The sequence below is a fragment of the Phascolarctos cinereus genome, unplaced genomic scaffold, assembly GCF_003287225.1.
Source record: "Phascolarctos cinereus isolate Bilbo 61053 unplaced genomic scaffold, phaCin_HiC Scaffold_4;HRSCAF=312, whole genome shotgun sequence".
Taxonomy (NCBI): Eukaryota; Metazoa; Chordata; class Mammalia; order Diprotodontia; family Phascolarctidae; genus Phascolarctos; species Phascolarctos cinereus.
The window spans coordinates 236,058,671-236,081,259 of NW_027555847.1; the positions used below are offsets into that span (position 1 = coordinate 236,058,671).

At 37.5% G+C, this 22,589-nt stretch overlaps 1 protein-coding gene across 16 annotated transcripts in view; it reads left to right on the plus strand.

Annotated features, from left to right (window-relative positions):
- Positions 1 to 14,155: 14,155 nt before the first annotated feature.
- SEMA4D (semaphorin 4D) overlaps positions 14,156 to 22,589 on the plus strand; it is a 185,924-nt gene continuing 177,490 nt past the window's right edge. For 12 of the 16 annotated variants that reach the window (XM_078152962.1, XM_021009542.2, XM_021009553.2 and 9 more), the window contains exon 1: positions 16,542 to 16,909. The gene's annotated coding sequence lies outside the window, so the exon portion shown is untranslated. Of the gene's footprint in view, positions 14,270 to 16,537; positions 16,910 to 22,589 lie in introns of those variants that run through there. The other 4 variants (XM_078152961.1, XM_078152963.1, XM_021009554.2 and 1 more) reach the window with 3 other exon arrangements.

The following is a 22,589-nucleotide window of genomic DNA, read 5'->3' on the forward strand; positions in this document are numbered from 1 at the left end:
TTAGATAAACTGGATGTGACAGCTATCTGGAGAGAAATGAATAAGAATAGAAAGAAATATGCCTTTTTCTTGTGGTTCACAGCACCTTTACAAAGATTGATGATACATAAAAATTTTATAATTAAAAGGACAGCATAAATATTAAATGTATCCTTTTCAGATCACCATGCAATAAAAATTATATTTAATAAAGAACCACAAAAACATAGATTAAAAACAGTTAAACAAGCTAATCTTAAAGAATGAGTGGGTTAAAGAACAAATCATAGAAACAATCATTTCATTAAAGATAATGACAATAATGAGCATATCGAAACCTATGTGATACAGCAAAAGCAGTAATCAGAGGAAGATTTATATCTCTAAATGCTTACATCAATAAAATAGAGAAAGAGTGCAATTTTAAAAAAACTAGAAAAGGAACAAACTAAAAAATCCTCAATTAAACACTAAATTGGAAATCCTAAAAATTAAAGATGAGATAATAAAATTCAATGTTAAAAATATTGAAATAAAAAAATAGTGTTAAATAAATACATAAGCATTGGTTTTATTTTTTTTTAAATAGATAAATGATTGGTCAATTTGATTTTAAAAAGAGAGAAAACCAAATCACTAGTATTAAAAATGAAAAGGGTGAATATACCACTAACAACACTGAAATTAAAGCAATTATAAGGAGCTATTTTGCCCACCTACATGCCAATAAATTTAGCAATTTAAGTAAAATGGGTGAATATTTACAAAAATATAAACCACCTAGATTAGCAGAAGAGGAAATGGAATATCTAAATAAACTTACTTTAGAAAATGAATTTTTTAAAAAACATTTCCACATTAGTCCTGTTGTAAAGAAGAATTAGAATCAAAGGGGAAAACCACAAGAAAGAAGAAACGAAAAAAGTGAAACAAAAAAAAAGAAGAAACAAAAAAAGTGAAAATAGTATGATTCAATCTGCATTTAGACTCCATAGTTCTTTCTCTGGATGTGATAGCATTTCCCATCATGAGTTTTTCTGAAATCATCTTAGATAGTTGTATTGCTGAAAAGAGTTGTCTATCACAGTTGGTCATCCCACAATGTTGCTATTACTGTGTACAATGTTTTCCTGGTTCTGCTCACTTCATTCAGCATCTGTTTGTGTAAGCTTTCCAGGTTTTTCTAAAGACTTCCTGCTCATCATTTCTTTTTTTTTTCCTTTTTCTTTTTGGCAGTTGGGGTTAAGAGACTTTCCCAAGGTCAGACAGCTAGTAAATTTCAAGTGTTTGGTCTATGGCCAGATTCGAACTCAGGTCCTCTTGATGTCAGGGCTCTATCCACTGTGCCACCTATCTGCCCCTTTCTTTTCTTATTTCTTATAGAACAATAGTATTCCATTACATTCATATACCATAACTTGTTCAGCCATTTCCCAATTAATGGGCATCTCCTCAGTTTCCAATTTTTGGCCACCACAAAAATAACTGCTATCAATATTCTTTTCATGTGGGTCCTTTTCCCTTTTTTATGATCTCTTTGGGATACAGATCTAGTAGTGGTATTGCTGGGTCAAAGAGTATGCACAGTTTTATAACCCTTTGAGTATAGGTCTAAATTGCTCTCCAGAATGGTTGGATCAGTTCACAACTCTACCAACAATGCATTAGTGTTTCAGTTTTCCCCCATCTTCTCCAACGTTTATCATTTTCCTGTTTTGTCATGTCAGCCAATCTGAGAGGTGTGATGTGATACCTTAGAGTTATTTTCATTTGCATTTCTCTAATCAATAGTGCTTTAGAGCATTTTTTCATATGACTAAAGATAGCTTTAATTTCTTCATCTGAAAACTGCCTATTCATATCCTTTCACCATTTATCAATTGGGGAATGACTTGTGTTCTTATAAATTTGACTCAATTCTCTATATATTTTAGAAATGAGGCCTTTATCAGAAACACTGGCTGTAAAAATTGTTTCCCAGCTTTCAGCTTCCCTTCTAATCTCAATTGCATTGGCTTTGTTTGTGCAAAACCTTTTAAATTTAATGTAATCAAAATTATCCATTTTTCATTTCATGATATTCTCTATCTTTTTTTGGTCTTAAATTCTTCCATGTCTCCATAGATCTGATAGGTAATCTATTCCTTGCTCTACTAATTTGCCTATAGTCTCATCCTTTATGTCTAAATCATGTACTCATTTTGATCTTATCTTGGTATATGGTGTAAGATGTTAGTCTAAGCCTAGTTTCTGCCATGCTATTTTCCAGTTAGAAAAAGAAATTGAACAGGCCATAAATGAGCTTTCAAAGAAAAAAGCACCAGGACCAGATGGACTTGCAAGTGAATTTTATGAAACATTTAAAGATCAACTAATTCCAATATTAAATAATTTTTTTGGAATAATAGGCAAAAAAGATTGCTATCAAATCCGGGAAAAGTAAAAACAGAAAAAGAAAACTATACACCAACTTCATTAATGAATATGAATGTAAAAATCCTGAATAAAATACTAGCTAAAAGATTACAATATATTACAAAGATTATATATTATGACTAAGTGGGATTTATACCAGGAATGCAGAGATGGTTTAACATAAGAAAAATTATTAATATAATTGACTACATCAGTAAGAAAAGTTTTTTAAAATAATATGATTTTATCAATAGATGCAAAAAAAGCTTTTGATAAAATACAACACTCGTTTCTATTAAAAACACTTGAAAGTATAGGTATAAATAGATTTTTCCTTAAATTGATATAAAGCATTTACCTAAAACCATCAGCAAGCATTATTTGTAATGAGGATAAACTAGAAGCCTTCCCAATAAGATCAGATGTGAAACAAGGATGCCCACTGTCACCAATATTACTCAATGTTGTATTGGAAAACCTAGCAATAGTAATAAAAGAAAAAAAGAAGTAGAAGGATTAGAATAGGGAATGAGGTAAAATTCTCTTTTTTGCAGATGATAATATAATATACTTGGAAAATCCCAAAGATTCAACTAAAAAGCTAGTTGGAATAATCAATAATTTTAGCAAGGCAGCAGGACGTACAGTAAATCTACATAAGTCATCAGCATTCTTATGTATCACCAACAAAGAAGAGATAGTAAGCAATAACCCACTTAAAATAACTCTAAAATATTTATTGCAGCTCTCTTTGTAGTGGCCTAAACAACTAGACATCGTGGGGATACTCATCAATTGGGGAATGGCTGAACAAGTTGTGGTATATGATTATGACAGAATACTACCATGATAAAAGAAATGATGAGCATGATGATCTTAGAAAAATGTGGATAAACTTGTATATAACAGTGAAGATGAAAATAAGCAGAACCAAGAGAACATCATATACAGTAATAATAATATTGTTTTAAGAACAACTCTGAGGGACTAAGTCATTTTGACTATTATAAATACTCAACTACAAAAGTTAAATGAAGGAAGACGTTATCTGATAAACAGAAGCAGGTATAGAATGGTTTTAATATATACCTATTTGTGCCCAATGGTAGCCATCTCGGGGGGGGGGGCAGAGGAGCAAAAAAGGGGGAAAAAGATAGTTACATGATAACTTTATTATATGTTTAAAAGGAATAGAAAATTGCACATAACAGATTTGCAGTTTCATGTACAATCTTTTTTTTTCTATTCTACTATGTGATGGAAATAAAATAAATAAGTTCAAAATGAAATATATAGAATTACAAAAGAGAAAGCTTAGAACATGAACGGGTGAATCATCAGAGCAAATGGCCCAAACTTTTAAAATATTCAGATCCTTTAACTCAAATCTACAAATTGATATGCCACTAAATCAAATTAATCTGTTTTTAATAGTAATAATGATATTAATAGTTAACATTTACATAGCAATTATTATGTACCAAGCACTGTGCTAAGCCTTTTACAATTATTATCTCATTTGATCCTCACAACAATCCTGGAAAGTAGGTACTATTATACCCAAATGAAGTAACTGTGGTAAACAAAGGTTAAGTGACTTGCCCAGGGTCACTCTGCTTATTAAGTGTGTGAGGGTGTATTTGAATTTATATCTCACTGACTCAAAGTCTGTAGCTCTATCTACTGTGCTGCATAGCTGCTCCCTAGAAAAATCTAGCTGAGGTTTTTTAAACTCATCTCCCCCACAAAAAAAAAAGTATCAGAGTACTTCTTTTTCAACAGCATTGTTTGAGACTCTACCTCCATCTCACATGCCTATCTCCAAATGATAGAAAGAAAGGATAGATGAGTTTAAAATGCATTTTGCTTTGCAGGTTGATATGTAGAATTCTATATTACAGTGCTATAAGACACAAAAAAATCATGAATTCAGAAAAGTGTGGAGAGACACATGAACTGACGCAAAGTAAACTAAACAGAGCCTAAAAAACAATATCTACCATGATGACATTGTAAATGTTAATAACAACTACAAAACAATCCAAACTTAATGTAACCAAATTACAAGGGACACACTTGGCCCAAAAAAAGAAATGTGAAAAGACATTTCCCCTTGTTCCTTTGCAAAGATCAGGTTTAATGAAGATATTTTTCAATGTGATTAGTTTTACTGATTTTTTTTCTCTTCCTCTTCATTAAAAAAAAATGTTTGTTATGGATGGATCTCTGGGAAGGAGAAAGAAGAGGGTAGAATATAGGGGGAATCATTCTGTAAAAATAAAAGATATTCATAATAATCTAATTTTTAAAAAATAGTTTTCTAAAGGAAAAACAATTTGACCACATAGATTAACAGAGCACTCCTCTGGGAGTCAAAATATGCTTTCACAAGCTGAATTGTTGAAAATTCTCTTTGTTTCCATCTTGAGAAGAGACAGAGAAATATAGATCTAAATTTTAACTCCAGTTCTCAGAGAGAAGCCACAGGATTAAAGAGGAAAAAGTAGGGAAAGGACACAAAGTTTTACCTGCTCCCTCAGGCCAAGTATTAATTTAGATCAAGGGAACTTTTTTCCCAGGAAAAAAAATAGTGAATCCAGAGGATAGAGTTGGTATGAGGAATAGGAGGTGAATAACCAGAAAAGATAAAACATTACAGTGAATGATAGGTTAGAAAATGGATTGTGTATTGTTTGTCCTTTCTTGAAGAGGACCAATGACATCAGAAGGGTGATGCCTTGACTTTCAACTGAATTGGATTTAAGTGAGGCAGGGCTGTACAAAGTCATCAGCCTCACTCTCTCTTCCAGGGTCATCAGAGTCCAATGGCAAGATATGGGTCAGGACTACTGGTGATGGCCCCCAAATGCAGTGGGAGACCTTGGTCTTTTTAAGCTAAGGCAGACTTGCACAACTTGGCAATAGGTGGAGGCCAAAATTAAAATAGGCTAAACTTCTTCGGGCCACAGATAGGTTTTTAGTGGCTGACTTTCCAAGTAAAGGTATAATTAATGATTAAACTATTTCTCAAAAGCACTTTTTAAAAATTGAGACATAATCCAGAAACTGCAACCAGCAAACATTTCTTTATGAAGTCACCTTCAGAAAAAGACTTCCCAGCAGCAGCAATTTCTTTAGAAATCTGAAAACTAACGTTAGTAGCTTCATTTCCTAAGTTTACTTTCTTGAAAAACTGTTGTTCCCCACTGAAATTTTTCAACAGTTTGGACACTTTAATTTGTTTTTCATTGGTGTCCAATTTGCTTAAGTCAGGATGTTTTGATTCGAAAGGGTGATGAAGATCGTATTCCTTCAGAATGGCTATTACTTCTCAGCAAACTAGACACAATATTTTGTCTCTCGTGTAAGTAAACAAGTATTTATTTGTCTACTCTGGTTTAAACACTCTATATTCTGATTCGATCTTCCATTTCTTTTTATCACTCATTTTACAAAATTACCCCCAAAATTTTAATTTTAGAGCTAAAAAATCTCCACAGCAACTGCTCACATACAAAGGAATACTGAACAGAGGGTCTGACTTTGAAGAGAGCACCAGACGCACATATAACTTGGAGGGCAGCTGCAGAGCGAGGGAGGGAAAGAAGGCTTCCTGTTGTTTCCACTCATCGAATAGCAGGCATCAGCTGCATTGGTGCATGGCTGTACTCACTTTGTCCCTGTTCAACACTAGTAACAACCAAGAACACAGTAAAAAGATATAACTCTCACTCCTCTCAGACTAGAGATAGACTAATGATGGTTGGTTGCCTGAGGTCATGGGACAAACAGGACAGAGTGACAAAGCACTTGTTACATCTTTACTTTCTTTACATCCTCTACATTTTTCGAGGGCCACCTGAAATCCTTTGGCCTGCTGCAAGCACGTGAGCTGTATGTTGTGCAGACCTGAGCTAAGGTCTTTCCCAGGTCTCAGTTTGTCCAAGGCAACACCCATTCAGTAATTAAAGGCAAGGTAACAATTAAGGCAAAAGATGGCCTAGTTTGACTTCGCAAAAGAATCAATCTGGGAGGGGAAGACCCTCAGGGTTTCTGGCCAGAACAGGAACAATTGTTATTTACACTCACTCTGAGCAATCAGAACCCAAACAATGAGCAAGTGGGGCTTGGGCTGGGACCTATTATTGGCCAATCAGTGAGAGCCAGAATGATTTGGGTTTAAGTAACTCCATATGAATCCCAATGGGCTTTATCAAGCTTGGTTTACTAGAGCTATATTTCAAGAAATCATAAATGAAAACTATATGAAACAAGAGTTAATTGTCCCAGTTTTTTTTTGGGGGGGGGGAAACAATGAATAAATAAATTGGAAAGAAAAAATCTAGCCCCCAAACCCCAAGATATCTTGTCAAGTATAAGTGATCACAATTCATATTCCTTTGGGCAAAGCACCCAAATGTAAGGCTATGACTCCCCACATGGACAGAGAAAGAAGAGGAAAAGGAAGAGGAGGAAGGAGGGAGGATTGCCTAACTAGAGTGACTTGTTCATCCCTCATGCTCAAAGAGGACCAATGATACCAGGAGGGTGATGTCTTGACTTGTAAGTGAATTGGATTTAAGTGAGGCAGGGCTGTGCAAAGTCATCAGCCTCACTGGATTGTATAAGAGTAGAAGAATGGAGCCTATTCTAACACCATTAGATATTGTTGTACAATGTAAAGTTAATTAGCTGGTACTCTGCTCTCTTTTTTTTTTTTTTAAATATGAGTGTTGCTCATTCTTTCCCAGGCCATGTCCATCTTCACCATTGGGTTGCTTTAGTGACTGATCTCTTCTTCAGCTACTTTCCTATATTCTCTATCCCTTTCTGTTTGGACATTTAATCAGCCATACCCAGTTATAATAAACTAGTTAATTTTTTAGGGGCAATATAATAGCCCTAGGGCCATGTAAACCCTCTTCTGCTGTTTTATGGAGTATATATATATATCTGCTGAAAAATTAGTAGCACAATAGCTCAGAGCCTCCAGTCAGGAAAATTCTAAACATTCAGATGGAAATTTGACTCTCTGCTTTAATTTAACTCTCTATTTATCTCAAGCTAACTCTTTTCATAGTTGAGGCAAAATCAGGATTTAGGAAATTTTTAGGTAAAAGAAGCAAGAAGAGTATATTCCACTGTCTGTTACTGGACCTGCATAAGGAGGCAAAGTTGAAGAATGAGCAGATACTTTCATTTCACCCTTTATGAAGAGGTCTAGAGGTTTTGGAGTGCTGCTGGAACCCCAAAATTGTGGTACCAGGCCCCGCATGAAAGAATTCAACTCAAATCTTCTTCAGCCAGAGGAAAAGTTTATTAGTGATAAAACACCTAGGCCAGGTGACATCCGTAAGGATGAGCGGGCATGAGAGGTTCTCAGCCCCGAATGAGGGCCAAGGTAGATCTTATATACTTTGGGTGACCAGGGAAGGTTCTGGGAAAATGGTCTGGAAAAATGGTCTGGGAAAAGGGTCTGGGTGAGATTTCCCAGAGATTGGAATGTCTAAGAGATTGAATAGACAATGGGAATAGATAATGAAGGAACTGAAAGGTATCTGAATGAGACCAAAAAGGTGGGGCCAGGGCTTTCAAAGGGAGATGAGGGGCTGGGGCCTATAGACAAAGGGGAGCCAGATTCTGTTTGGGTCAAGGGGCTAAGACCTCAGCTTGGGCCACACCCCATCATTTCCTCATTCCTTGAATAGGTTAATACAACTGGTAGCTTGGCCAGAATCTTCTGTTCCAAGGTACTTGAAAAAACTTGGTGGTCCAAATCAATTTCTTACTTCTCTGCTTTAGAACAGCCTTCCCTTCAGTTTTTCCATGCAGTTTCTCCTTTTGATTTCTTCTGTTGATTGTTTCCCTGGTGCCACCAATAATCTCCAATTTGATTTGTTAAGTCTCAGGAGGGGCTGAGAGCTCCTTGCTCTTTCCCCTTAGTCATCTGTTACAACTCCTAGGCATGACTTAATTTCTCTTCTGGTTCAAAGAACGTAATAATTAAAATTGATCTCAGGGTTTCAAAGGACAAATTCCTGGATTATAGTCACTTATCAAACCCCTATTACTCTATATTGGGTGGAGCAAAAAGGGGGAAAGAGAATGAGGAAGAGAGGGGAGAGAGAGAGAAAAGAGAAGAGAGAAGAGAAAGGGGAATGGAAAGAGAGAGAGAGACAGAGACAGAGACAGAGAATCTGTAGAGTAGAACCTTTGAAGAATCACTTTGAGTACAAGAAAGAGCCATCGTGCTAGGGCAAATATATATATGCTAGCTTACCCTAGGTTTACATGGAATGCTAAAACAAGAGGCACTGCATTTTGCAGTCTGTTGTACCTTCCTCATACAGCAATCCTAGTATTTGAGAACAATAATGAAGATGCCCTGATTCTTTATATCTTAATGGCAAATTTCTGATCTCTCTGGGGTCACTACAAGGGAAAAAAGAATGCCCAGGATATGAAAGTAAACCTAGAGCTTATGGTATGAGTGAGATCAGTGGCAACAGCAAGAATACATATGAGTTAAAGTTAACAACACATTACTTCTCTATTAAATAAAAATCCAAACACTTTATTAAAAGAATGCCAATGAAATGTAGTTTATGTTATGTTTGGTTAAGATACCCTAATATGTACACTTCACTGTAGTGATGGGGGGAAAAGTTACCACTGTTCTCATCCAGGCTTGCTGAAAATAAATAAAGAGCTTTGAAATTTTCACTATGTTACTTGGGGCCTCAGTCCATTTGCATGAGGCTTTCCTCTTTGATGGAGATTGATTACTTTATGCTCTCTCTGTGTGGGAGGCAGAGTTGGTAAGAGATTGGGAGAGAAGAGATCCTTGTTCTCCTGGATTCCAGATTCAAGAGGACACAGAGAGGTTCCAAATTCTGAAGTCTCTAGCGAGGTAATTTGGAGATAAGGTTCTGGCTCCTCTACAGATTAGCTGTTTCCCAAGGAGTCTTTCTCTTTCTCTAGAGATGTCTCACTGAAGAGAACTTGGATCTATTGTGTGTCTTCCCTTGAAATCAGAAGCCAGAAGAAGAAGGATCTCTCCTCTCCTAAACTCTTATATATTCCACCCCTTATTCAGGCATGGAGGATCAAGTAATGTACCTCTGCCAATGAGAAGAATCTTATACAAATGGTCTATACCAGGGCTGGGGAACCTTCAGCCTTGAGGCCACCTGTGGCCCTCTAGGTCCTCAAGAGTGGCTTTGAAGCCACAGGTTCCCCACCCCTTTCAATTTGCATTCAAAGGGCCACACTTGAGGACCTAGAGGACCACATGTGGTCTTGAAGCCACAGGTTCCTCACCCGTGGTGTAGAAAGCTGACTTGTCCAACTTACTTAAGCGACTTGTCCAGGGTCACATAACTAGCAAGAATCAGGCCCTGAGCTTTATCCATTGTACCACTTATCTACCACTAAATAGGGATAATAATAGCCTCTACCTCTCAGGGTTGTTGTGAGTAACAAATGAAGTAATATTTGTAAAATGCTTAGTATAATGTCTAGCACATAGTAGGTTAATAAAGGCTATTATTATTATTTTATTAAATGAAAAATCAAATAAACATAAAAACATTTTGCATTGACAGTCATTAGAGATGTTGGTCTATAATTCTTTCCCTGTTTTGTTTCTCTTTGGCTTAAGTATCTAGATATTATTTGTATAAAAGAAAGATTTTGGCAAAATCCCTTCTTTTCCTATTCTGAAATATTGGAATTAAATGTTCTTTGAATGTTTGAAAATACATCTGGTCCTGGTTTTTTTTTCCTTTGGAAGTTTAATTGTATATTTATTTTCTAGCTTTCTCTTAATTCTTGTATTTTCATTTTAAAATTTTTACTCAGCCCTATTCTTTTCATCAAGAATACTTGGAAATCTTCTTTTTCATTGGTGATCCAGTTTTTCCTGTAAATTCCTACAGTTTTTCCACTTACACTGGTTATTAGGTATAGGCATTTATCTTGTTTTCTAAATAATATGTTCTAAGATTTCCTCTCTTTTATAGTGATGTGTCATGTAAGTTTTATGTCATCCTACCTATGGTTCCTTGGTCCTGGAAATCTTTCTTCCTGGGCTACTTGAATAATTTTTCTTTCTTCTAAAGTGGAGGCTCTGGATTTTGACTATGACATTCCTGGGAGTTTTCATTTTTTTTTCATCAGGTGATGGATGAAGTCTGATCTCAGAATGGTCTAATCCAATTTTCAAGGAGTCTGTTACTTGATTAAGGTTTTATTCCTCCTATACCAGTTCTCCTTCCGGCTCTTTCTTCTCTCATTTCCTTTTCCATCCTTTCTTCTAGAGATTTCATATTTTATTCATATGATCATTTAAAAAACTTTTTACTTATTTATTCTAGAAATTCTAGTAGAGCTTGTGGCAAATAATGTGATTTTTCTTGGCATCTTTACTTGTAAATTTTATGGAGTTATTCTCCTCTTCTTGGTTTATGTCTTGAAGTTAACCTCACCACATAATATTTTTTACCATTAATATTGGTAAAGCATTTTGCAGACCTTAAAGTACTATATACAGCTATCATCATCAGTGTTTCCCTGTGTTTACTTTTTTTCCCATCTTACTTCCTGAATTGGAACTTTGTGTTGGGGCCACTTTCTGTGCACTTCTGGAAAATATGGTAACACTTTCTGTGGTACTGATCTGTATTGTCTGGTGTCTGAATAATAAATGTTGTATCTTTCAGGGGATGACTGAGTTTTGCAGGTCTACATGAGGCAGTCTAACCCTAGGACTAACCATGATCCTTACTCTCCTGGTCCTAGTTCCAAAAGCTATAATTAAACCCACAAGAAACTGATGAAATCACCAAATAAGAATGTAGAGAGAAAAGAGAGCCTAGAACAGGGGTTGGGAAAAACCCAAAGTCAGAAGGCTTGGTATGATCAAGCAAAGAAGATGAAGGAATGGTCAGATTGGTAGAAGGTGAACCAAGAAAGCACAGTATTACAACCCAGAGAGGAGAAATTAAGTATTTAGTAGGAGAGGGTGTTCAATAGTGCCAAATGACATCAAAAGGTCAATAAAGATAGAGCTCAAAGAAGACCATCAGACATATTAATTAGAGATCATTAGTGACTTTCAAGAGATAAATTCACTTGAGTGAGAAGTAAGGATAAAGAGTAAGTTGAGAATCTCAGTGGCTGGAGGATGGTGGTACCCTCTATAGTAATAGGGAAGTTTGGAAGAGAGTTTGAGAGGAAAATTAGATAATTGCAATATATTTATGTGTGTGGTACTCACTGTTTCTCACTGAAAATGAAAGTGGGTATGTGTGAGAAAGGGGTGGGGTTTACTCACTAATCATTGCCCAAGAACAGAGCAGGCTACTGTAGTCCAGAACATCACAGTGTGGAGATACAGCAGTTGGAGATGTGGTGGTTATGAAAATTTTCCTGTACAACTACTGCATATATCTGGATTAGGATAAGTTAAAACAGCTTCAAGGGATAGAAACATTGTGTATCCACTGAAAACCAGCTGTGAGATGGGTTGTAATGGGAAAGTGTTCAAGGGGGTAGTAGTTACGTTGGAAACAAATTCATATTAAGCTAATAAGGGGAAGGAAGATATATGGGATGTGACTCATCTTCCCACACTTTTATTGGTTAATCACTCATCCCTTCAGTGCAAGTTTTCATTATGAGGTAAACCCCCCCCCCACTTTGGAGACTGCTTCTCTAAATTGGGAGATATTTTTGTTTGTTCTACCATGAAATTTTTTCTTGGGGGGTGGTGTTTAAAATGTATTCGGACTCCATAGTTTTTTCTCTAGCATTTTCCATCATGAGTCTTTTGAAATTGTATCATGACATCATATATAGCCAATTATTAGCCTCTTATTTCCCTCAAAACTCTTTGGCCTCTCTTCCTTTCTGTTGATGCCTAGATGGCCGAAGATGGTCCTGTTCAGTGGAGAACCTGCAGCCTCAAGGCCACATGTGGCATTCTAGATCCTTGGGCGTAGCCTTTTGACTGAATCCAAATTTTACGGAACAAATCCTTTTATTAAGGTGTTTTCCATCTCCTTGCATATGGTGGTTGGCTAGCCCAGGATCTCCTTTGAGAGTAATCTCTATCAGGCATGTATTTGCCTGTCTCATTTGGGCTTCCTGTACCCTTTTCTTCTTTTTACCCTTGTCTTGTGGTCCTGGGCTGTGCCATTTATGCTGTGTTTTCTACATAGACCACACCCCTTTCCCAGTCCTTCTTTTCCTTGAAGAGGTTAGCAAGTCAGTCTCTAGTGGTGCAAGGGAGGATTCAGATTGAGTCACTGCTGTGAAGAGATCCTCAGGTTCCTTGAGCTCAGGGTAGGTTGTGAGATTTCTAATACTTAATGAAACCTTCCAAAATATCCTATAAGAAGTTCCTTCAGCACTGATAAGTAATTATTCCAGAAAAGAAAAAAGAAACCCAAATCACCAAAATTTATGGTAAGAAATGAGAAATGACAATAAGGACAAAAGAATATAGACAATTATCAAACTTTCCCATTTTATAGCTCTATGCTAATAAATTTGAGAAACTGGAAGGGATGACTTCATTCCTTTCATTCCATCAGTGATTTCATATGAAAGAACTAATCTAACAAAACAAGAAATGGACATCCTAATTAGACAAATCTCAAAAGCAGAAGTCTAAAAGCCCCTTTAATGAACTGCCTTACAAAAATCCATCCGGAAGAATTGTTAAGTGACTGGCAATGTGTCAGAGTCACTGCTTTCTATACCCTTAACAGCCCAAAAGCCTCCTCAGAAAAAAAAGGGGGGGGGAAGGAAGAAAATGATGCGCCAGATATAGTATAAAAACTGAAAAACTGCAAAATAAAATATGGAAACAAACCTCAAGGTAAAAACCTCATGAATTATATGTTAATTGTATTTATATACTTTATATAACTTAAATGTAGAGAGGTTTCATTCATCATTAGAAATCTCACAACCTGATCCCACTACCTGTTGCTGCTAGGTCCCACACCCACTTCTACTGAATTACCCTTCCACTATGCCCAAAGGTCTATAAAAATGTGCATACCATTTGACCCAGCAACAGCACTTCCAGGTCTGTATCCCAAAGAAATCACAAAAATGGGAAAAGGATGCACATTGTACAAAAATATTTATAGCATCTCTTTTTGTGGTAGCAAAGAATTGGAAATTAAGAGGATGCCCATCAATTGGCAAATGGCTGAACAAGTTGTGGTATATGAATGTAATGGAATACTACTGTGCTATATGAAATGATGAGCAGGCAGACTTCAGAAAAACCTGGAAAGACTTGTATGGTCTGATGCTTAGTGAAGTGAGCAGAACCAGGAGAACAGCGTACACAGTAACAGCCACGTTGTGCAATGACTAATATTGATAGACTTAACCCTTCTCAACAATACAAAGATATAAGACATCTTCAAAGGCCTCGTGATGAAAAGCTGCTATTCACAAAGAAGAAAGAACTATGGAGTTTGAATGCAGATGGAAGCATACTATTTGCTGCTTTTTTTCTTCTGTTGTGTTTTGTTTCCTCTTTCTGGTGGTTCCTCCTATTGATTCTAATTCTTACTTACAACACCACTAATGTGAAAATATGTTTTAAAAAAAAATTACTCCTCCACACTTCTAGGCTAAGTGCTCGCCCCACCCACCCACAAGTCTTTGCAATGCCCCTTCTTCCTGTATCAAACACTGCCTCTTTGTAGGTACTGCCACTAACACCCTGAGGACTGCCACAGGTGCTAGCACTGCTGGCCTGAAAACTCACTTCCCTGTCTCTATCACCTCCCAGTTTTGCCACCTAGCAGTACCTCCCAATGTCTTTCTGAATGTGGATGCCCTCCTGTTCCAAGTAAGTGCTCATGTTGATCCCCTATTCTGGAACCTACACTGGGGCCCACTCCACAGGTGCCCCTTACCCACCTCTCACTAGAAGAGTTCTAGCATAGAAAATTACAATTCACAAGAGAGCAGAAGCTGTCTCTCTTTTTAAACTTTCTAAACTGATACAGCTCTACCCAGTCCGAAGCAAATTAATTTGGGGTGAATATGACACATTTGTCCTTATCCTCAACTCCAGAAAGGTCTCTGGGCCCCTGGGGAGGATTGAACATTATCTTTTGAAAGTGCCTTCTCAGTGACTTTTAACAGAGAGTCCCAATGAAGTCCATGTAGCACAGCAGGATCAGCTTAGTAAGAGCAGAGTAGACAGCAATGTGGGCTCCACTGAAGTGGACATTAGCATGGGCAAAGGCTGGTCCAATTTAACCTGTTGGTGACTTTATTCTGGACCTGATTGGGGGGGGTACTTCCTCATTGCTGTCAGTGTACCTTATGGTCATTAAGGATCTAGCACAAAAAGACTAAGAAGGAGCCTGGGGAAATACTGAGAGGTTAAGGGATTGGAAGTCACAAGGTGGACAAAAAGAAAGGTTTCGTTAGGGAAGGCAGAGGGAGAGGTGGAATGCCAATAGATTATGACCAAGTAAGAAGATTTCAGAATTCTTGAACCTGGAGGTGGTGCATTTGTGAATGTGTCAAGATCAAAGGTATGAAAATCTTTGCATATGGCTGAGGTAGAGTGGAGGAGTGGGTCATAGGAAGTGAGTAGGCTGAGGAACTGAGGGGTTAGGGTGTTTGCGGGAGCATTGATAGGTATGTTGAAGTCTTCTACTATGAAGACAGGAGTTGGGGAAGAAAGAAAAATTGTGAGTTATGTACTGAACTCTTTGAGGAAGGAAGAATGACCTAGCAAATGTGAATTATTTTTATGACACTTTTGCACTTTTTGAGGCAGATCGAAGTTTATTGGAGAAATTTGAATGTATAGTAGCACAATTTTTTTTCAAATTACCTTTTGAAATTGCAGAGAAATTTAGTAGCTTTCCATGTCTCTTTCTTCCTATGTCCCTATATCCTATTTTCAGCTGGTTGGTTGCAGACTATGTATTAATCCTGCTGCATTCTATCTTTAAACCTGACTAGGAGGTTTTATTTTAGGTGGGTTTTTTTTTTAACACTTTTGGGTTTTTTCTCCTTGTTTAGCTTATTTTTAGACTTTCAAGGTGGTTTAGTGTGGCCCATGACAGTGGCTCGATATGTAGCTCTTCTTTTTCTTTAAATATGGTCATATCTTTGACCTTCCTTGCCCCTCCCTGGTTGTGGTGATAAAGGTTGTGGTGTGTGGTCGCCTAAAAGCACAACAAGCATTAGAAATGGCCCAACTGATCTTATACACTTTTAATGTATCATTTTATACCACAGTTACTGTTTTTGTATCACATATCCACACAAGACTGCAAATTCCCTGAAGGTAGACAATTAGGTGAACTTTGTATCTCTCTCATAGAAAAATAAAGAGAACAAATTGGAATTTCCCTGCCCTACTTGGGAATTATTTAGCAAGCGTTTGCCTTCAGGTGGCTATGGGATAGGATATGTGAGTGTTGAAGAAGCTGTAAAGGCCATTTAAGGCTAAAGGCCATTTAAGCCTCTGGGAAGAGGTAAACTAGATCAATTGAAAGTATAGATTGGCCCAAGAGATAATCATTCCTGGAAGAAAAAAAAATCAGAGATTGGGGTATAGGAATTGGGGAAGGATGTTGAAGGAGACAGTAGAAAAAATCCCCAGCTTCAGTCCTGATGTTTTGAAGGTAAAGTTAAGGTCTAAGAGGCTGGCTCTCTACACTATCACCCAGCAATACCAGTTGCACTGGAAAATGTAGTGCTTACTACAAGCAAACTAGTCCAAAGGAAAAAAACAAATTTCTTAATAGAGGGACTAGTTTTCCTCTATATCATGTGCGCACACTGGGTATTTTTTTTTTAAAGCTGAATTTTTATTGAATACTTGGCCATAAAGATCACTATTGGTTAATCATCAAATTAAAGAAGCTAAAAGATGACAAAATTTATTTTTAAAAATCATCTAAATTTTACTTTAAAAATACAAACTTTAAAAACTATATAAAATACCATTTTTTTAAAAAAAGACATTAAAATGTGTCTAGGTTTAAAGCAACAGCACATTTTGTACGTGTGTGCGCGCGCGTGCGGGCGCGCGGGCGAGCTCGCGCAATGCTCCTGTTCCCTCCCTCCAGTAGCTCAAAGCAAAGCATCATTCTACTCCTCCCCTTTCCCCTGGAGCTGTTCACCGCTAGGCAATCTGGTTCTGGCTGGAGCTGCTGCTGCACTGAGCTTTCTCTACTCCACTTTCCTGCAGCGGCCATACTGGGGGCAACCCAAACTTGCTACATACTGGCACCAACTCCTCCTCCTCCTCCTCTTGCTGCTGTAACCGCCCCTATTTCTAGTTCTAGCCACACACCGAGGAATTAAACCTGCTTCAGTAGTCCTCGTCTAGGATAGGGACTGGGAGAAACTAGATGCTAAAGGGGATTGAAGGAAAGAGAGAGTGTGGCAGTGTAAAAGCAAAATTGTGGCGAGGAGGAAAGCGCAGGCGAAGAGGAAGTTTCTTCTTCTCAAGCATCAGGTAACGAGCTTCCCCAGCCATGCACATTGCATGCTTCTCCTACCCTCTTGCAAATGCTTGCAAAGCTGCCACAGGAAACTGTCGTGACTAGGAACGTCTGGGCTCGCGTGTTAACAGGGTGGCTTTGCCGGTCTCTTACCCACAGCCCCTGCAAAAATTGTTTAGTGTATTTGGGTCTCCGTGACTCATCTGTGCCGGTGCTTAGGTCTGTGGGGAGGCCTGGGGTGGGTGGAGAGGCGGGGATCTCACTGCGCAGCGTTAGTGTTTGGGGCTATCGGGCTTTTTTTTTTTTGCGAGGGAGGGGGCTCATAGTCGGGAGGGAAAGGACAGGTCAAAAGGTATTTTCAGGGAATGAGGTTTGCTGGGGAAAGAAGGCAGAGTGTGGATTGAGGTGTTGATCCCCTAGTTGTAAAATAGCAGGTGAGGAAGGGACCAGGAAAGGGCTTAGTGTGGGGATGTTGTTGGCTGGGGGAAAAGTTGCAAATGGGGGAAAAGTGGATGTTGGTGTTGATTGTGCAGAGTGAGTGGAGAGTATTTGGATTTCTTCGGGAGGCTGTGGTTTTTACCCTTTTCGAAGAAGATGGCCTACTATCACTGTCCACCCAGAAGATTGCACTGTTCTGACTGTTCTATTGCAAAAACCAGCTTAGACCTGAAAAAAAAATGTTGTCCCTCTTCTCCACTTCCATTCTCATACACTTACCTACGCATGTTTTCCCATTCGTTCAGGCCTCTCTGTACATGGGCTCCCGTGCCACATATTTTTATATAATGTACCTGCTACCCGGATGGAAGTAAAATAACCCCATCCATTCCCCCGCTCCTCCAAATAGAAGCTCCTGGAAGGAAGAGTTTAGGTTTTGTCTTTTATTATCCTCAGCTACTAGTACAGTGTCTTACACATAGTACTTTGTGTGAATTGTTGAATTGGATGGCATAAGACTATTGCAAGGAGGTGGTATATTTTTATATACCAGTTTTAGCTTCTTTGGTTGTCTGAACTTCGTTTTGGTAATGAGTTGGAGAGAAGATATAACATTTTGTATCCGTGATAACCATTGTCTTGGATTTCTTTTGGCTTAGAGATTAAAGGGACTTTGGGAAAATGGAGCACTAGACTTTTTGTAGTAGAAAAGAATAAATGACAGAAGTTTCCTCATGTTTTAGAAAAGCATTCCCATTTTATATGGGAGGGTAATTTCCTCTTGTGATGGATTCTCATTTGAGCTATCTGACCCACCATTTGTTTTTGCTAATACCTTTCCGAACCTGATGAGCTGCTCTCCTCCTTTCTTACCTCAACTTCCTTTTCAACAGGCCAGAAAAATTGGATACAGCTATTTTGGTAAACTGCCATAAGAGGCTCCTATAACCTTGGACAAGAAACCGGAAATACATACAGATAGGTGAAGTAGGTTACACCAAAAAAAAAAAAGTTGCTTAATTTTTCTCCTAGTGCTGACAAATTGAGGTTTGTTTTTTAAGTTGTTATTCCAAAAAGAAGAGAGTAGATCTTGTTTTTAACTAAGAGATGCACCTGTTGCAGCAGGCTGGCAGACTGAGCTAAACCTACTGGTGTTTTGCCAATAAAAACATGTAAAGGATATTTGAACTGGTGTGTTGTTTCCCTACTTCCCCTGCTCCTTTTGGGATTATATGTGAATCTGCAAAACTTTAATTCATTTTAAAAAAGACCTATCCTGTCTTATTTTAGATACTGTCAATTTTAACTGTGGAACCATTAAATCAAGGTCCCTTACTAAAACCTCAATTTAATATTAAGCTGACCTCAAGCCTATTAGTGGTAAGGTGTTCACAGGTTGGAAAAATCATTGTTTCTGTTCCTGAAGAATGCTGTTTGTTTATGTCTTTGCTACAGTGAGGTTGTACATAGATTAGTTTTTAACAGAATTACTGATGCGTTTTGAGACTGCTGAAATATTATGTTATTCCTGACTTTGTTCTTACTGAGGTACACCCAAATGATTGTGGTGGTAGTGATAAATCACCCTGAACTTTGGACCTGGTTTGAGGAATGAGCTCATAGGATCCGTGTCTGGTCATTTCCATTCTACCTTTACTGGCGCGCGCGCGCGCGCGCGCGCGCGCGTGTGTGTGTGTGTGTGTGTGTGTGTGTGTGTGTGTGTGTGTGTGTGTGTGTGTGTGTAGATATCTACGTACACATACACATACATATGTTTTTGAAGGGGTGGCTTTTTCTCTACCTATTGGCCTAGTTACATGTCATTCTTTTTTTTTTTTCTGGAATGAAGTTGTAGAAGGGAAAGGGACTATGATAATAGTCACCTTTTGATTATTTAGTAGTTTTTGTCATCCTGTTTGCCATCTTGTTTATAGTAATGTTGATATTTCGGTGGATTTGTGTTCTCATCAATGGTGTCATACTCTTCAACTGTATGCATTATAACCCATTCATGACTTTGAATCCAATGCAATTCTTGTCCATGTCCTCTATAAAGAATACATCCAACCTGTTGGGAGCTTTCCCTTACTTAGATCTCTTGTCATTCTTTACTAGTGCATTCTGACAGCTTCCATTCCTCCATCTTACTTCATTACTGACCATTTATACATTTCTGAGATGCTATATTTTACTTTTTTGCTTTTTTGTGCACAATTCACCATTAATATGATACTATGCCCTATTTATCCTCATATCCACCGTGTGGCTCAGAGATTGTGGTGTGTATTTCATGATTCACAGTCATGTAGCAATATTTGGAGGGAGAGGGGCAGTACTGCTATTTCTTTTCTTTTTCTTTTCTTTTTTGGAGGAAATGGGGTTAAATGATTTGCCTAGAGTCACACAGCTAGTAACTATCTGAGGTAGGATTTGAACTCATCTCCTCCAGACTCCAAGGCTGGTGCTCCATCCACTGTACCACCTACCTGCCCCCAAGTCCTGCTATTGTATTGGTACAAGGAATTCCCTAGTGAGAAAACTACTTTTAACAGTATCGATCAGTTATTATTCCCCAACCTATAGTCTTAGGAAGCTGTCTAGGGGCAGTGAAAAAATAAAAAACTTGTCCAGGGTCATGCAGCCAATGTGTGTCAGAAGAAGGACTTGGAACTCAGGTCTTCTGACTTCCAAAGATAGCCTTCTAATCACTAAGCCAGACCGCCTCTCTCTCAGTATAGCATTATATAAGATGAATACTGGTATTTTTAAAAGAGGGAGCTTTTTTTTTTAAAAAAGGAAACTTTATTGTTATTTGAAGTACACTTTTCCAAATGCTTACTAGGCAGCTTGATATATAATGGAATAGGCTCTGGATTGGGAATCAGAGGAGGTGGGTTCAAGTAATGCCTCTGATACTAGCTGTGTGACCCTGGGCAAGTTACTTAACCTGTCTGTTTACTTATCATATACTTAAACCATTTCATCATCTGTAAAATGTGGGATAAATATGGGATGTGGGACTAAATGACCTCTCAGGTACCTTGCAGGTCTGAACTTATGATCTTACTGTTCTGAATTATCTATGTTACTGCTATTTCTCTTCCATTACCCCATTTGTATGGATAATTGAGAAATGACTGAATTAAACCTGTACCTTCAATTACTGTTTTCCTTGTATGCCAGAGGTGGGTGATAAGGAAAGGTGAAAGGATAGTGAAGGCCCGACCTAGATTCTTTTTTCTTCTCTCTTTATGGTGAGGTATCATACTATGTTGTGATAATTTTTAAAAATAATTTTGAAATAAGTTTTCTCATTTACATTGAATTTATTTAAGACCAAAAATGTGTTTGATTAAAAACTATTCTTAGAAAGAAGAATCAGAAGAATGTCATTCTGTGGGGAATAGAAATTAGAATAAACCTTCTCTTGTTTCACTCCATGAAATGATACCAATGATCCTTGGATTTTCCTGCATCTAACATATCCTTGGGTCAGTGAACATTATCCTTCTGAGAGCAGAAAGGATCCTGTGAAGGGTTCTGTGTAATAAAATTTTGTGGCTCTTCTGAGATTTGTTAGATGAACAGACAACCATATTTACTGTAGTTGAATGTCAAACATGGTTAGCTACCATGGTGTTTCATATCAGACACAGAAAAGTTAATTTGTCATAGTCTCTTTAAAATTCATCTAATTACTTTGATTGTTAATTTTGAGATATATGTGAAATCTTAGGTGAAAGCTGATTGTAATCAAAAGAAGAGTTCCAAAATAATGCAAAGCTGAATTTTGTATTTTGAGACATAATTATTTATGTTTTAGTTTTTAAAATCATTGTTAGTTGATTTAAAAAATCATTGTTTAGTTTAAGAAATCATTGTAATCCAAGAAGCAAACATAGAAAATAAAAAATAAAAGGAAGCCTAGACAATTATCAGAAAATGATGAGAAAGATGATTAACAGTTTGGAATTTTATTATTTTTTTCATTAGCATATGTAAGACCTTTCCATTCAACAATTTATACCAATTCTTAAAGTATCAAGAAAAAACCTGCAGCTTAAAACAGCTACTCAGTTACCTCTTTGCACTGTTACCCATCAGGGTATATTTGGAACACCTCTCTTAATACTACACCCATCATTATTTTTGTGAGGCAGGAAAATGTGTGTTCAGCTAAGAAAGAATGAAACATATCAGTCCAGTGCTTGCCTGATGTAGAGACTTGTCTCAGACTTGTAAAACAGGTTTTACCGCTTCTCTTGCTTTGGTGGTGGAGAAAAGTTTGCCTGTGGACTTTACTTAACTTTCAGTTATTTCCCTGCCTCTCTTTTGGCTTGTTTTGGTTTTGTTTTGTTTTGTTTTGTTTTTTTTAAGACAAAGAGGAGGTATAAGTTATTAAGGAAACTATCTCTTGATTGTATTGAACTTTGAAGGAATGCTGGGTGGAAAGCAACTAACAAGCCTTTATTTTAATTTTAAAAGCAAGCCAATTACAATGATCTTTGAGATTAGAGAATTAGCGTGTTTACATTGTGTAGCTCAACTCTTTAGAGTTTGATTCTTTACTCATTTAAATGTACTTGGTTGGGTGCCAGTTCTGGGGAGATTACCTTCTCTGCCATTTAAAAGCACCATGTCAGTATGAATCTTGTTGACTCTGTGGTAGGAGGCAACTGGGTATATGCCACAATGGCATTTATTCTCTCATTTTGGGTGGGGTGAAACACACAGACTGACTCAGAGCTGTTAAAGAGCAGCTCCTTTGACCTCAGTGTCCTTCCCCAAATTCTCTCCTGTTTCTTTGTACTGTATACACAACACGTGTACTAAATATCTGCATTTCTGTGGAAATATATATGTATTTTCAGGAGAATGTAAGGTCATTGAAAGGAAGAAATGTTATAGTGGGGATCTTTTTTTTCCCTCAAGCATTTATTGAGCTCTTGACTATGTGCCATGCACCCAGAGAAGGCTGAGAATATAAATACAAGCAGAAAGACAATCCCTACCCTCAACGAGCTTACATGCTAATGGAGGAAGACATACTAAAGGAAATTGAAAAGGGAAGGGAGGATATGTATGAGAGGGGGAGGAGAGGAAGTCTGGGAGGCAGCTTGAAGAAAATGAGGGTTCTATAGATTACCGCTAAAGTCTCTTCCAACTCTAAAATTCTGTCATTCTGTGACGGTGTTTAGTTTTGACTTTGTAATCACTAGAGCCTAGCACTAGTAGGTGTTTATTTAATGTTGGCTG